The sequence below is a fragment of the Lactuca saligna genome, chromosome 8, assembly GCF_052625555.1.
Source record: "Lactuca saligna cultivar CGN05327 chromosome 8, ASM5262555v1, whole genome shotgun sequence".
NCBI lineage: Eukaryota > Viridiplantae > Streptophyta > Magnoliopsida > Asterales > Asteraceae > Lactuca > Lactuca saligna.
The window spans coordinates 34,508,497-34,520,086 of record NC_136424.1 but is presented as its reverse complement, the minus strand read 5'-3'; the positions used below and the strand labels follow the sequence as shown (position 1 = coordinate 34,520,086).

Sequence of the window (11,590 nt, the reverse complement as noted above, 5' to 3'; positions counted from 1 at the left end):
TGGCTTGAGAAGCGGGTGGTTTTTCTGCAGGTGAAGTGTTTAGGCTATTATGAACAGGTGAAAAGGGTGGAGTGGTATTTATGGGTGAGGTTGGTTGTGGTGAGATGGATGGGCTTTTTGTTTCTGAGGATGATACACTTGAGAGGGGTATGTCCTCCCAAATGTTGATGACTGGGGGAGTAGATGATGAGGAAGTACCGGAAACCGGCTGCCTTTTACGAAGCTTGCCTTGCTTCCTTAATTTCTTTGCAGTCCTTTATATCTCCGAGTCAATTGGCAATGGTGTACATGTACGAAAAGATCTAGGAATAAACAATTAGTAACACTGTGTCCCCGGCAACGGCGCCAATTTGTTAGGCGTGTCAGACCCAACAAATAATGGGGTACGATATACTCCAAAAGAATCCCACTATATTGCACTAAAAAGTAGTACAAGGCAAGTAGGGTCGATCCACAGAGACACAGGACAATCAGTCTATACCCTTTTTGCGTAAGGTACTTGTTCACAAAAGATGAAAGAAAAAGGGGTTTGATTATAATGATTAGACAAACAAAATAAATTCACAAGTAATTGGCTGAATGAGTAAATTAAATGCATATATTATAAAGACTCCAACTTCATGTATGACAATTCAACAATGTGAATCCAAGATGACAAGACTTTTGTTTCATTCTATCTAAGTTGGTACCTGAAAGTGTTAACAAGCTCTAACACTTTCCATTCACCACAATAATTAACCGAAACAAGCTCTTTGATTAATCCTAACCTTACTAACCTAATCTAAACATCCTCTTAGAATTAGATTGAAAGATTGCATGAAGCTTTATGTGAATGTTCCCAACAACACCCAATACTCCTCATAAGCTCGAGAGTGTAAAAGTGTATGAATAAGATTTACACTAAATTCATTCAATAGAGATCATTTTAATACTTGTTACTTGTTCAATTTCACAAAACAATTAAGGATTTTGTAAAAGAGATAACTGGAATGACCTAACCCTAATTCAAATGGCCAATAAGAATCACAATTAGAATCAAACATTCAATTGAAGCAAAATAAATTCATTAGATAGAAATTAAGAACAAGCATCAAGTCATATGATTAGATTCGCAACTAGAAAGTCAAAACATGGGTTGGAGAAATTAGGGTTCTAGCCACACATGACTAGAACAAAACTGGAATTCTAGAAGATGAAATCAAGAACTAAAGTGCTTACAAATATGAAATCCAAATGTTTAACGGACAATCCTTGCTAAAACCTTCAATTCCTTCTCTCCAAAAATCTTTTCTCCGCTCTGCCCCCTTTTAAAAAATGGCCTAATTCTCGTAATAAGAAAAGAGGAAAAACTGCCAAAAAGACAGTTTTTTTAAGCCGAACACGCCCCGTGTCGAAATAGAGCAAATCAACACGGGTCGTGTTGATTGTAAACCAACCCTTCAATTCTTGATTCCAACTTTGAAGTACGATGCTCAAAAATGCCCAGCTAGCCCAACACGCCCCGTGTCGAAATAGCCTGAATGAACACATGTCGTGTTCATCGAAGTCAAAAATGCTTGAGATAGTCAAGCACACCCCGTGTTGGATTCTAAGGCAAACCCAACATGCCCCGTGTTGCCCTCTGGATGCTCATCCTAACTTGATTTTTCTAATTCTTCCGATTCTCGCCCAATTGTCCCACAATCTTCACCAACACTCCCTAGCACCTCTAAAAGCGCGCTCCAACCTCCGGTTCACCTGAAAAGGACATGAAGGAGTGCAAATAAGGTTGTTCAAGAAATTAACCTAAATATGCTAAAATGCAATAAAAACAACGAAATTATGCTAAGGACATGCATAAAAAAAAAGGCTAAAAGCTGTGCAAAAAGGTGCACAAAATGCACCTAACAGAGCCATGTGACTGGAGGGTCCCAAACTGACCAGACTAGAGGGTCCAACGAGCCATGGGACTGGAGGGTCCCAAACAGACCAGGCCGGAGAGTCCAACGAACCGTAGAGTAGAGGGTCCTACTGAGACACATAGACCGAAAGGTCTTACAGGGTTATAGCCTAGAGTGGCTAATATGTTGTATGTGATATTTTGGGAAACTCACTAAGCTTCGTGCTTACCGTGTTATGTGTTATGTGTCTCAGTTTTTTTCAGAATCACAGGAAGGCACCGGCTTGATTGTAGACACCAGAGGAAGAGTTATGTTTCGAGGATCCTGGACTATTAATCAAACAAACATGGGTTGCGTTTTGTAATTTAAATAAACGAGATTTTATAAAATGTGTTATGAGAAATATGTGATTTAAAAATGAATTTTTTTTTGAAAATTTACGGTGTTACAAATTCCACAACCTCTTCGCCCAAGTAGTTCACAGCAAGCCCCGCGTCCATATTCTGAACGACCATCTTCGTCTACTATGCACCCAGATTACATAGACGCCACACTGATCTCCTTTAGCCAGCCTGATCCCATGCAGACTGACTTTCTGGATCAAACCCAGCCCACCCAACCACATCACCCTGACCCCAACTCCCCCTTCACTTACCAGCACCATCTTGACCTCCGTCAGGATATTGCTGCTCTTCAGCATACTATGACTGGTCTCCACCTCGATTATCAGCTTTATAGCACTCAGGTTTCCGGGTATCGTGATGAGGTCTTAGGTTATCGCGAGGACTTTATCGATTTCCGCGATGAGTTCTTCCGTTGCTTTCCATCCTCGCCAGAGTAGTTGTCTTCCACTCCTCCCTAAACATTGAGGACAATGCTTAATTTTAAGTTTGGGGAGGGGATTTACTCCTCCTTTTGTTTTGCAAAAAGTTTTTATTTGTCATTTTTCATAAAAAAAAAAACAAAAAAATTAAAAAAGTTTTTAAAAAAATCCAAAAAGATTTTTCATTTATGTTTTCATTTGTCATTTTTATTTCTTCCTAGTTTTTTTCTAAAAAAAATATTGTCATTTTGTTGCATTTTGCATTTGCATATATAAAAAAACAAAAACAAAAAAAAATGTTCTATTTTTTATATGAAAAAAAAACTGAAAAAAAAAATATACGAGATGATGACATTCTTTACATACGATAGCTCCTTGAAGTGGGATATTGAGAATTGAAAATGAAAAAAATCCGAAGCGACCTGATTGTTATTGGAAATGTAGAATCAGCTGTCATAAGTAGGGGACCCTACGGGGGTTGGCCCTTAATGCTTCGGCGAAAGCTGATTTGGTTAGGTGGGTTCTTAAGGATGCGTTGATTCTGATTCTTACCTATCTAGTCTTAAGACATGAGATCCAGACTGTGTTATTTTCGCTCATAAGGCTAATTAAGGTATGAAGTTTAAATCAAACTAGGGTTGGACTTTTGGGTTACACCGTTTCGTGGTCTTCCTCACTTTGGGAGTCTGTGATACATGAAAGGTAGCAGGATGGTTGCTTAGGGTAATTAATATCACTTTTTCTAGTCTGATGAATTTTTTGGCACGAAAAAAATCACGAAGAAAGGCTTCGATCGCAAATGCATAAGTCCACATGCAATCACATGTTGTCATTTTTTGACTCTTTTGATCGTCATTCCTCATTCCAAGCAGTTCTTGATAATTTCTTGGCATCCTTCCTCGGTCTAGAGTCCAGTTAAGCTCCAAAGCATCCACTAACGCATCCCAAACTCGCGCAATCATCCATGTGCTCCAATTACCCTGAAAAGTCATAACAAGCGTGAGCAGTACGGGCATTCTATACAATTATCACGAAACATGAAATACATAAGAATAATCGGGAGTTAATTAGCTTTTATAACGAAATACCAAGGAAATTGTGCTAAAAGATGCATATAAAATGCATCTAACAGTTACCTTTGATTGTTATAATGTAAAATGGTATAAAAAGATTGTTTTTGAAGCTAAAATGTTATATTTATAGTTTATTTCTTAGAAAAGTATTTCACCAATAAAAGATGCATAGTAGTTTTAGAAAGATGTCATATTTATTAAAATATGATTTTTTTTAGATGTTTCTAGTATGTATAGTCCAAATACAACATTGTATTACATGAAATCGTTATGCGCGTTACTATTTCAAAATGTTTAACAACTAATACTTTATAGAAATTCAAACATGAAGAAGAATCATTCGAAGAATACACATGGACAAACAACTAGCAATGGTATAAATTGAAACAAATCATTGTTAGGCCTGATTGAGGATGTACTAACCTGATTTTCTTTGATGTATCTTTTGCAGTAATCGGATGATTGACGATGCGGAAGCAATTTTTTTCTTAATTACAACGAAGATATTGTGGTTTTCATATGAAGTTTAAATGGAGAATGAGTTATATAATAGGTAGTTTTTGGTATTTACGATGATAAAATCCCAGATTTTATGGGATAAATTCAAAACCTGACATATTTAATTGCAATTTTGAATTGGTGTAACAAACATATCGAAAATAAATTAGGATATGCTTATTTTTTTCAAAATTTGAAAAACAATTGATTTAGATGTGATGTGTTGGACGTTTTTATGAATATAGCTTAGAAATATGACACGTGGCAAAACAACATCTTAAAATAGAACAAGTGACATAATAAGGTTTTGTTCATTAAAGGCATGATTGTCAACTTACAAACTTATTTAATTTTTAATATTTTGTGTTATTGCAAATATTAATAGGCATGTCTAAAAATTTACATAATAAATCAAATTTTTGGATTTTTTTTAAAAATAGTATTTTTCGATTTTTTTTTTAAAGTGCAGATTTTTTAATTTTTTATTTAGAAAACATGATATTTTGAAAAAAAATATCGAAAAAAGTATTTTTTTTTAAAGACCACAATTTTTTAAAAGTATTTATAAATCAATAAAATTTAAAAAAAATATATGGAATATTTAAAAAAATACTATAATTTTTAACCAAAAAATCAACATTTTAAGTGCATATGTGCATATTTTTACAAAGGCATATATGCATATTTCACATACTATAATATTCGTAAGGAAATCAAAAGAAAACTCATTTTATTTACTAATGGATAAACACATTAGAATAAGTATTTTATTCGATACAAAATAAAATATAAAAAACAAAAAAAATATTACAAAATTTCAAAGCTTTTTCATGTCTTCGTGTCAAAATTTCCATATTTTCTTCAATTTATCACTTTTGACCTCTTCAATATTTTCCACAAATTCTTCCAAATCTACAAGAAAAATAAATTTTTTTGATTAATGCAAAAACACTCACAAAATTGTATATCTATATATCATGTAAGATTCACATGTGATCATATGATTTAAGATTCACATGTGATTATATAATGTGATATTCACATGTGATTGTATCTTTTAAAATTCAAATGTTAAATTCATAAGAAATATTTAAAAAAATAGTTAACGAAGAAAACTCATACAAAATGTATTTGTGCATATAGACATAATTCATATGATTTACATATGAATCACATTTAATTCACATGTGAATAAGATGTAATTCATACGTTATTCATTTGTGATTTACATGTAAATTACATGTAATTCATATGTGAATTATATGTGATTTACATGTGAATCACATGTAATTCAAATGCTCAAAAGTTGTTATGTTGTGAACAAAAAGAATTCAGGTTAACCATTATAAATAATGAAGAAAAATAATAAATTCATATGTGAACAAAAAAGAATTCAAAAGTTGTTATGTTGTGAACAAAAATAATTCAATTGTGATTTACATGTGAATCACATGTAATTCATATGTGAATTACATGTTAATCACATGTAATTCATATGTGAATTACATGTGATTTACATGTGAATCACATTTAATTCACTTGTGATTTACATGTGAATAACACGTAATTCATATGTGAATCACATGTAATTCACTTGTGATTTACATACGAATTACATGTCATTCATATGTGAATTACATGCGATTTACATGTGAATCACATGCAATTCACTTGTGATTTACATGTGAATCACATGTAAGTCAAATGCTCAAAAATTGTTATGTTGTGAACAAAAAGAACTCAAGTTAACCATTATACATAATGGTTAACTTGTAAATTCATATATGAACAAAAAAATTCAAAAGTTGTTATGTTGTAAACAAAAATAATTCACTTGTGATTTACATGTGCATCACATGTAATTCATATGTGAATTACATGTGAATCACATGTAATTCATATGTAAATTACATGTGATTTAAATGTGAATCACATGTAATCCACTTGTGATTTACATGTGAATCACACGTAATTCATATGTGAATTACATGTAATTCACTTGTGATTTACATGTGAATCACATGTAAGTCAAATGCTCAAAAGTTATGTTGTGAACAAAAAGAATTGAAGTTAACCATTATACCTAGTGAAGAAGTGGTAAAGCATCCAATAAAAAAAGTTAAAATAAGCATAATTGGTAGATTCAAATCATCACATGCACACTAATTGTAAATTACTACATACAAGCAGAAAAGGCGAACTGTAATTTAGCGTGAAACAGTAAGAGGAGTTCAAGGAAACTGCAACCTGATCAATCAAAAACAAAAGAAAAAATATTGTATTATATATTTTGGGGTGATTTAAGATAACATTTTTTATATCCCAATCAGATGAACAAGGTTATTATATTTATGCAATTTTGTAAAGATTTGAACTTACCAGATCAACTTGAACTGATTGCCTATTTTCAGGTCTAGAGCCTTGAACTCAAAATAGTCCAATTTCATTTTCTCTATAAATTTCATCAGACAGTCCTTTATCTGATATATAACTCTTGTATCCTTTACTAAGGCCACCCTAAAAGTTTATTGAAATTATAATCTTAGACAATTACACATTTATAATGTAGTATTATTCTCTTCACCTTGAGAACCATAAAGCTCTGAAATATAGCATAGAAAAGGAAGGGTTAATCTCCTTCATAAACACGTTCCTACACATCCATGAAATCATATAAAAAGAAATATATATTTAAATAATAAGTTAATTATGACTAGCCTGAGTAGTCAAAAACTTTACTAATTCAAGCATCTTGGTTATATGTGAAATTACTGAATCTCTATCTCCCTACAAGACATAATTATCACAATTTTTTTAAAGTAACTTTTTATTGCTATATGACAATTGAAATCAAATTATACCTGAACACTTTGTTTTCTAGACCATGTTAACATAAGGCATTGCTCTTGATATTCTCTAGAATATGTATACTGAAAATAGAGCAAAGTGTTTATAGAAAAGTCAACAAGTCAAACGCCACGAATAATAACAAAATAAAAACTACCACATACTCTGAATATGGAACTCTCATGTTTTCTGTTAAATATTCAAGTTGTATCTCCTTATTGGCTTCCACCTATGAAGGATTGTAACTCGATTGCAAAGATGTTGACTGTTCTTCATCTTCAATGGAAGTGTGATCATCCTTGTGGACCATGGAAGCTTCTTCTTTATAAAAACACAAGATTGACTTGATCGATAAGAGAAACATGATCATCCTTGTTTCTGAATTCATTACCTGCTAATTTATCAAAAAATGACCAGTTTTTAGGTTCATGATTTGAAATGTTCATGCTCAAATTCGTTCCATCTCGTGGTAATACACCCATTCCAGGTGAATCTTTTGTCATTGCCCTTGCAAACACATTAGATAAAAAACTTGCTATTTCGAGTTATCCAAATTCAATCTAACAAGAGTTAGTACTTTAAAAGATGTAAGTTCTTCACAATGTCTCACATAATTAAGAACCAGATCACTCAATCATAGCAACTAATTGACTAGAACATGCCAATAAAAAGCAAATATTATCCACTATGAGAAATCGAAGCATATTAAAAGAACGATTTCGATTGTACTTTAAGAGAAAACTCAACAAGTCAACATGGATTGGTAATGAATATCAACAAACTCAGATCGGAAATTAAAAATGATAAAACCATTTGAGAACCGTTAGCGGTTGAATATACATATATATATATATATATATATATATATATATATATATATATATATATATATATATATATATATATATATATAGAAGTAAGTTCATGCGAAAATATAAATATCCTGCGAAAACGCGAAAACAGATTTTATCTTATGAAAATTAAACACATGTACTATAAAAAAATAATTTTATTAGCAATAAATTAAAGATAGTAAGTTTGAATTGGATGGTGTTATGGTAATATAGATTTAAAGACGGTTTTTATAATTATATTTTTTTCACGTCTTTAATCATTTTTAAATTCATGTTTTCATAATAAAAATGTTAAAAATCATACTTTGCTAATATGAAACAGTTTATCATCTATCATCGATTATCATCATGTATTTCAAAGTTTGGATGAATTATTTTCCAAAATATAATGTTGAGGTGATATAATATCATAGGTTTTTCTTGTTTTTGCAAATTATTTGCATTTTCGCATGAACCCTCCTATATATATATATATATATATATATATATATATATATATATATATATATATATATATATATATATATATATATATATATATATATATAAAGAGAAAGAAAGAGATATATATCGATGGATGAGCGGAGACAGCGATGGATTCTAGGCGGCTCCTATCGATCTTCAACACGTCAAGTCATAATTTGACTGTGATTTGAATCTAAGGATGAAAAATAGAGACGAGGATTATGAATTGAATATTAGGAATCGAGCAAAGACTAAAAATTCAATCGATTAGAAGAAAATTACTTTCATAATAATCCACAGGTAGAATCGATTTTAGGATACCTTCAATGATTTAAGCCCTAACTGATTGATATCATGAGTAGAAAATCGGTACCAAAGCTCTATCAACAATCGATTTCGAAGAACGGATTTTGCAGAAATCGATTCCTAGCTAGGCGTGCATTTGTGGTCCACGAGTTGAATCACTATCTTTCGATTAATGATGAACAATCAATGGTTAACGGAGAAGGGAGGGAGGCTGGAGGATCTATCTCGATCTCTTGTCGATGCCAGGTGGAGGCGCCATCGTCTTGAAGACGGAGCAATGGTGATAAAAACGAGAGAGAGAGAGAGAGAGTCGATGTTTGAATAATAAAAGAACTGATTTCTTAAATTAATTAAAACAGTTATTAGAGAATTATATTTTTTTTGTCAAATATACCCCTTCGATTTTATTTTAGAAGTCTAAGTTACTATTAAAATTGTTCTTAATTACAAACATGTCATCTTCGATCTAGGTTGTTAAAATTTTTTATCTAGCGTTCCTCTTTTAGTTCTCGGGTTCTCGGAAAACTATAGATTCTCAAATGACCTTTTACATATATATATATATATATATATATATATATATATATATATATATACACCTTAATAAGCATTTACTATGTTTTTATTAATTTTAAGAGGTACAACACTGAAAGCATAATATACAAAAACTTTATGCATTACAAAATCGGTCAACCATAGAAAAAGTCAGATAAGAGCTCTTATCCCTTTATTTCAGCCCCCTCCCCTTTATTTCGCCTATTTCTCCTATTCGTTTATCACTTTAAATTTTGAATTCCAGTTAGCCAAATCTCAGCACTTATCTCTAAGAATCTCGCTTGCTTCCCTATATATTGTGCCTCACCGCCCTTGAATTCCCTCATTCTCCACAACATTAACCACACTTCACTGCATTTGAATGCCTCCACCACTTAATCCAAAATCCATTCTCATCATACTTTCTCTCATCGTATTTTTAGGGTTTTGGTGAACGTAAACTCCCCCAATATAATTGATACTTTATCGACGTTGCTGCTTCAACAGAGCCCTAGATGTATCATCACCAATCGTGTCTCCAAGTAGTGAACAAAGGTTAGTCAAAGCTCTTTCTTGTTTATAATTTGTGCACTAAAAGGTTCATGTTTTCTAATGATGTTGTTTGATTTTTTTTTCTAAGGCTTTAGAGTGTGACATCCCCATTTTCTCGGCCAGAAAAACCGATTTTGTTTATGCTTTATAAAAATCAGAGTACCTCTTTTAATAAAAATGTTACGGAATTTGTTCCTAGTAAAACATGAAAAATACACTATCAAAGCATTTCCGAAGAAAAATATTTTTATTCATTTTAAAACATTTGGGATGTCATCGTCAATACAGAAATATAAGCATAAACAGAACTTACATTCATTATCACTAGTGATCTACATCTCTTTTAAATCTCTCAGTGTAATGTAACTTCATATCAACACCTGTGATACAAATAAACTGAGTGGGTCAGGTTAGAAAACCTGGTGAGTACATAGGATTTTCAAACCACAATAATATAATTATTATGTTTAAACATTAAACGATCAACCCAATTACCCATCCCCATTATCTTCTTTACTCTTAAGGATCTACCCTAAGAATCAACTATTCCTCATTCATTTATTCCTAAGGAATCGTCACGAAGTCCATCGTTGCCACGGTTTACACAACAGGCACTAAGTCTGCATAGTCGTCAGGGGTTAGGCATCAAGTCTGCATGATCGCCAAGGTTTACACAACGGGCACTAAGTCTACATAGTCGCCAGGGTTTAGGCATCAAGTCTGCATGATCGCTAAGGTTTAGGCACCAAGTCTGCATGGTCACCAAGGTTTAGAGTACACCGGGTGAACACATCGTTCACAACACCTACAGGTTGCGAGTCTGCTAGTGTTCCACTGGACTGTCTAGAATAGTCCGTGGTTGTCATCCATACTCTGTTGAATGACGGGGCCATCATTTGAAAAAAAGGCTTCTCACATCGTCCACCTCTCATCCTCACCTCACGGTCTATTTCACCTCTCAACTCATCATCCAACTCATACTCCATCAATTACATCTACCCATGTTTTACCCCAACATTATCGTAGATATAAAATACATATACAGTTTAAATCATTCAAAACATGTATAAAATCGTTCATCTAACATAGACAACAAGTATTCAGATAATATGAACACATAGGACGTAATTTATATAAAATACTTCATATCTATGTGTAAGATGAAAGTAACTATGCACTCACATGAGAAGGTGGTGACTCGGTACTCGGACATCGCTTCCTTTACTTTAAAATAATTTGTTTCGACAAAACCTAGTATTATTACCACTAGATTTTAGTCTAATATTTACCGTGACTAATTATTAGTCTTATTATTATTATTATATAAGCGTTTAAACAATACTTTCCAATCACTATGTACAGACAGGGGCAGACATAAAACACCAGAGGGCAGGACCATTTTGGTATATAGCACTTCTGAAATCCAACAATCCTATGTTGTCGTTTAAACCGGATTCCCCGTACCGCGAGTAGTTAAAAATATATTATAACGACACTTATATAATAATAGCTCGAATATTTATTATAAGTTCATAATATCAATACTAATTTTAAATATAAGCTATATTAAAATAGGGTAAGCATAACTTACTTACAAGGGGGTTTTAGCTAGGAGTCAGACTCTGCTAGGGCAGAACTTCGTCGCTGAATCTTTCTAAGAAAGATTCGTGCAACGCTTCGGCGCTCACCTTACTATACTAAAACTACAGATGGAGAAGTCGAATCACGAGGGACCGAAATGCTTGGGGGATAAGAAGA

At 32.5% G+C, this 11,590-nt stretch overlaps 1 long non-coding RNA gene across 1 annotated transcript; it reads right to left on the bottom strand.

Annotated features, from left to right (window-relative positions):
- Nucleotides 1–5,101: 5,101 nt before the first annotated feature.
- Nucleotides 5,102–7,925, bottom strand: LOC145012882 (uncharacterized). The gene is made up of 3 exons (XR_013664707.1): nt 6,654–7,925; nt 6,459–6,521; nt 5,102–5,186 (listed from the first exon to the last, which is right to left on the bottom strand). It is a non-coding gene; the product is annotated as an uncharacterized LOC145012882 (long non-coding RNA).
- Between the last annotated feature and the right edge of the window lie 3,665 nt (nt 7,926–11,590).